Below are 5,204 nucleotides of genomic sequence, written 5' to 3'. Positions count from 1 at the left end.
TGTGCAGCAGTGGGGAAGAGCCAGGATTTGAATCTACACAGTCTGTCCCCACAGCCTGCTCCTACTGCTCACCACTGCCCTGCTATTGTAAGTAAATATGTTCCGGGGTATCCACGATGTAGGCATTGGTTTATTTATTTATTTATTTATTTTTTATTCTAAGGGAATCACAAGGTTTGCAAGACTCTGGGCTCCCTTAGGAGCTGTCCTTAGAAGGTTTTGCTTTCTTGCCCTGCTTGGTACTCCTATGACCCCCCAAGCTTTCCCTTTTCGCAGCACACATTCTCTGTGAAAATAGAGTAATTCAGCTCCCTTTCCTTTTTTCATATTAACGAAATTTTTTTTTAATGTTTATTTTTTTGAGAGACAGAGAGACAGAGAGTGAGCAGGGAAGGGGCCCAGAGAGAAGGAGACACAGAATGTGAAGCAGGCTCCAGGCTCCAAGCTGGCAGCACAGAGCCTGAGGTGGGGCTTAAACCCACAGACTGTGAGATCATGACCTGAGCCAAAGTCGGCAGCTTAACCGACTGAGCCACCCAGGTGCCCCTCAGCCCCCTTTCCAATTGAATGATTGCTCTGAGAAATCCAGGAGACCCTAGTATGACCGAGTTGAGAGGACTTGGCAACACCATGAAAGTTAAAGGTGACAGTGTTCTTAAGCAGAGGTCACAGTGACCGCTGTGTGACAGCATCTCAGGTTGCGGGAGTGGGTTTGACTTTCTTAGCTCTGAGTGACTGTTGGGATGGCTGGGAGTTACTGCCATCTGCATGAGTGGCTTAGAAAGAACACTAATGCCTCCTTCCTTAATAGCACTTGACAGTTTCAAATGCTCTCTCCTACACTGCTTCCTACCAGCATCATTAGATGGGCTCCCATGTTCCAAGAGCAGGGGCTCAGGAAGGTGTGGCTTGTTAGCGCTCAGGTTGGCAGCTCCAGGTGGGGTCCCTGCTGGAGGAACCCAGTCTGCTGCTAGTCTGACAGAGTAGTGGTCTCCCCCAGGAGAGGACACCCCGCCTCGCTCTCTCGGAAGCTTCCTGCAGTGTTCCCACCCATAGATAGGGCTGCATGCACAGCAGAAGGATCCTGCGTGTTTGTGTGTCAGGGTCATGGGCATTAGTGTTGCCTTGAGGACGGGACGTTAGTGTCCACGTGAGGTGTGAAAGCCCTCAGCATCACAGGGGGCAGAGGCTGTCCATGGCCCTCTGGCCACTGCTAGCCCAGCCCTCTGCCAAGCTTCCGAACCAGTGGCACAGGAGCGGTTTTCCCTTCTCACCGACACGTGCAGACTGGGCCTTGCCTCTGAGTCTGACATTGGCCTGAATATTCAGGTGAGGTGGAAATAAAGTAAAATCAGTAAACAGGAAGCCACTAAGATTGGTGTCCATCCAGCCTTGCTCCCTAGGTGGGGTCCCTGGGGCAGCTGCAGTACCACCCGGGAGCTGGCTGCAGTTCCAAATCTCAGACCCCTTGCAGCCCTGCAGCTTCAGAATCTGCTTTTCAACCAGCCTCCCAGGTGCTCTGTGCGCACGTGAAAGCGTGAGGAGTGCGGCCCCGCCACCTCCCCATGACTTTGTACTCAGGCCTTGTCTGAGTCCCCCCGCAGAGCCAGGAAATGGCTCCTTCTGGGTCTCTCCCTCCTTAAAATCTGACCCTCTCCCAAGGAGCAAGTCCATCTTTAGCCTCACCCCGCCCTGCACTGTGCACCAGACACTGGGATTCCTTTGCTCTCTTTTGTTCGTTCATTCATGCATGGTTTTTTCAGCAGTGACTGTGAGCTGCTACTGTGTAGAGACCCTGGGGACGGTGATAGACAGAAAGGTCGCTGCCCCATTGTGTCTTCATCTGCCCTGGACACAGAGACAGCACACAAAATGACAAAACTTCAGGCCACTTTTTGCATTTCTAAGGGCCACTTTCCTGGGTCTAGCTTCATGCTGGGCTATAATGGGGTTCAGGGCAGGCCACTGCTAAATATGCCACTATGACACACTGCATATTTTAAGTTACTCAAGAAACAGCTGGTGCAGAGAGGGCACTTAAGTCCTCCTCTGTCCCCATGAAGCAGGAGACAAATCTCCCATGTGAACGGTGCCTTCCTGCACCTGGAGGGGGAGACGCCTCATCACCAGAGTGGGGGCTTCAGGGCCAAGAAGGCGTGCACACAAACTTCATCATGACCCCAAGTCCAAACTCACTTGTCTTGTCCATTCCTCACTAATTTACCATTTCACTATCTAAAAGATGCAAAGCTGCTTGCTTTGGTCACTCGAGTCTCATATTTTTAAGCACCTGTAGGTACAAAATTAATCCATCTTCTGTCAATTTACTTATCAGCCCAGTCGAAGAACTGAGACAGGAAGAAGGTAAAAGTTTTCCTCCCTTGTAGCAGTTTGCCCTTGGGGTGACCTTTGCCCTCAGCAGGCTGGCTCTGCCTCAGCGGACACCTGTCATCAGAGAAGCCTCCAGCAGGCCACCAGCAAGCACAGCGGCAGGAAGGAAACCACGCTCCATCTTAGTCATCACCTTTGGAATAGAGAGTAACCACCGGTACAGCTGACAGCTGAGTCTCAGTGACTTCACCGGTACAGCTGACAGCTGAGTCTCAGTGACTTCACCGTCTTGATCCAGTTGCCTGCCGCGCCCCCACCGGCCCTGGCTCCGTCTGATGCCCCTAACTATCAATATGCTGCCTTTCCCCTAAAGGCTGTTTCTCTTTGGGAAGGTGGTATAAGCCACACAGCAGGCACCGGGTGCCCCAAATCCATGGGAGGGGGCAGAGGCAGGGAGCTGAGCAAGCCTTTGTAGAAAAGAGGGCTTCTGAGTTACCTTTTAAAATATGTGCGGCATGGGTCCCTCTTGTTCCTGGCCCCTTCTACCTCTCCAGCATGCTGACTTGCCAGAGAATTCTCAGAAGGCAGGATGGGGAATGGGAGACAGAGGCTGCAAGGTCTATGGCCAGCCCACTCTAGCCCTCAGCACTTCATGGAGAGGTGAGGCTCTGGCAGCTGCTTGTGCTCTGGGGAGGCGGCTTCCCCCTCTCTGCCCACCCAGCACTCCCCTCTGCTCCCCGGCCTTCCCTACTCCCCCTCCCACAGAAGGATACCCCAGGGAAGGCTGCTGCTGGCCTCCTGCCCCCTAGTCCACAGGATTCCTTTGCTCCACAGACTCTTCCAGAAAGGCCTCCACTTCCCACCAATGGAGACAGACTTTCACTCACCCTCCAGGAGCAGCTGAAAACACTTCCATTTGATGTGATTTATGGCTCTCAGGAAGGTGTCCCCCAGACCCCCAGCCCAGTTGGATCATGCTAATTAATGTTACATTGTGAAGAGGTGAACAAATTGTCTTCCACCTCTGTTTGAGTCAAGTCTGTGTCACTGGAAAGCCTGGAAGGCATCTTGGGATGGGCCATCCCTTTGCAGAGGTCGATTGGGACCTGGCTGTCACACCGGCCCATAGGAAGGGCTCTGAGCTTGCCATCTTAGAGTTCTTAGTGATTTTTAAAGGAGCCCCGCTTCCCCACTTCCATTTTGCATGGTCCTGTTAATTAAATGGCCTGTCCTCTTCTTAGCCAGTCTGGTTGGGCAGGCAAGGCTGCCACACGGGGCCTAACTGCTGGGCTGCCCTGCCCAGGAAAGTGCAGCCCCGTGTCGAGGATGGCACAAGTAAAGGGGCAGAGGCTCTAACGTCTTGCTAAGACTGACAGGTACCTCCCTGTGTCCCAAGGCTCAGGAGCAGAATCCCAGTGGGACAGAGAAGAAAGGCTGAGAGAAGTCCCTGCAGTGCAGCGGGGCGGCATGGGCAACATAGAGCTTTAAACCACAAGGTGTGAGGGTTTTAAAGGGCCAGTCTCTGTGCTTCAGCACTGCCGTGAGAAACGTGCATTAGAGCTCCGAGGTGAAGGCTTCAGGGCTGTGACCAGGTGAGTCACCTTCACCAGCATCTCTGGGGTGGGGACGGTGTCATATATTCTCTGAAGGATGTGATTTTGATTGAAAACATACATACATCATACATTGTATATATATATATATATATGTATACGTAATACGTATGTGTGCATGTGTGTGTATACAGAACAATTTTTTTCTAAGGTTGAAGATCTTTGCTTGTCTGTTGGAGGCACTGTGCTCAGGGGCCATCAGGCTGCACCCACTAGATTTACTCCAGGGACAAGTCTAGGGCTCTGGCATTTGCCTCTCAGGCCAGCCTGCGGTGGCCTAGCCTGGGAGAGACGCCATTGGGGGCTTTGTCAGAAGATGTTTGTCTGATGGCTGTACTGTAAAAAAGTTAGCAGAGCGCAGAGTTGGTGGGTCTCAAGAGGGAGCAGGAGGAGTGGTGTTCCCAGGGCTTGGGGGCGGGCAGGGGAGGAAATGGGAGAGGGGCAGCTGGGTCCCAAGGCCTGAGGCAGTCTACCTGGTCTGCTGGCAAAGCCACACAGAGGGCGCTGCTCCAGGCCCCTCACCCGCAGGCTGCAGGCCGCACTCCTCCCCCACCGGGAGACCTGCCTGCCCCTGACCCCTCAGGGGGCACCTTCCCACAAGACGCTGACAAAAACTCTGCTGATTTGAGTTGAGGGTTGAAAATGAGAATCCCCAAGGCTTTAAGTTTTAATTGAAATAATATTCAGAAAACAGACGTTCTTGCACAAACAAAAATAACACATGACATTTATTTTTGACAATTCTAGCTTTTTCTTTGAAGCATCACTACTCATACAAATAAGCGCATCAAACTATTCCAGATTCTGCGGGGAGCCTTCACGCCTCAACAGCAGAATCCGGAAAGGCAGCACAGAGTCAGGAAAACTAGCATTTTGGAAATTTCTGTTCACATCAGATCTTTCCATTTGCCTTACCCTTTCCTGTCAGTTTTCACTTTCCTATGTAGAAACCAGTGCTGATGGTAATGGCTTATGAAGTGCTGTAGACAGCCATGGCCTAAGAACACTCCCTAAACACCAAAATTATGACTGTTGTTTGTCAGACTAGGCCCGGGCTTCTCAGCATGCTAATTACATTATTAAGCAGGTGCTTCTGCATTTGTGCAGTGAGAGCTGGGGCTGGAGCCCAAAAGAGGAGGGATGTTCTCTCCTGCTTTTGCAAAGAACTTGCCACTTGCATGCTGCTGCAGTCTTGATGGCTGGCTCATGAAAATAACGTGGCCGCAAATGTGAATCTGGGAAGTTCTGAGGGAGAGCAAT

Source organism: Suricata suricatta, chromosome 4 (genome assembly GCF_006229205.1).
Source record: "Suricata suricatta isolate VVHF042 chromosome 4, meerkat_22Aug2017_6uvM2_HiC, whole genome shotgun sequence".
Classification (NCBI taxonomy): domain Eukaryota; kingdom Metazoa; phylum Chordata; class Mammalia; order Carnivora; family Herpestidae; genus Suricata; species Suricata suricatta.
The sequence above is the reverse complement of the archived record's forward strand: the minus strand, read 5'-3'. Positions refer to the sequence as shown.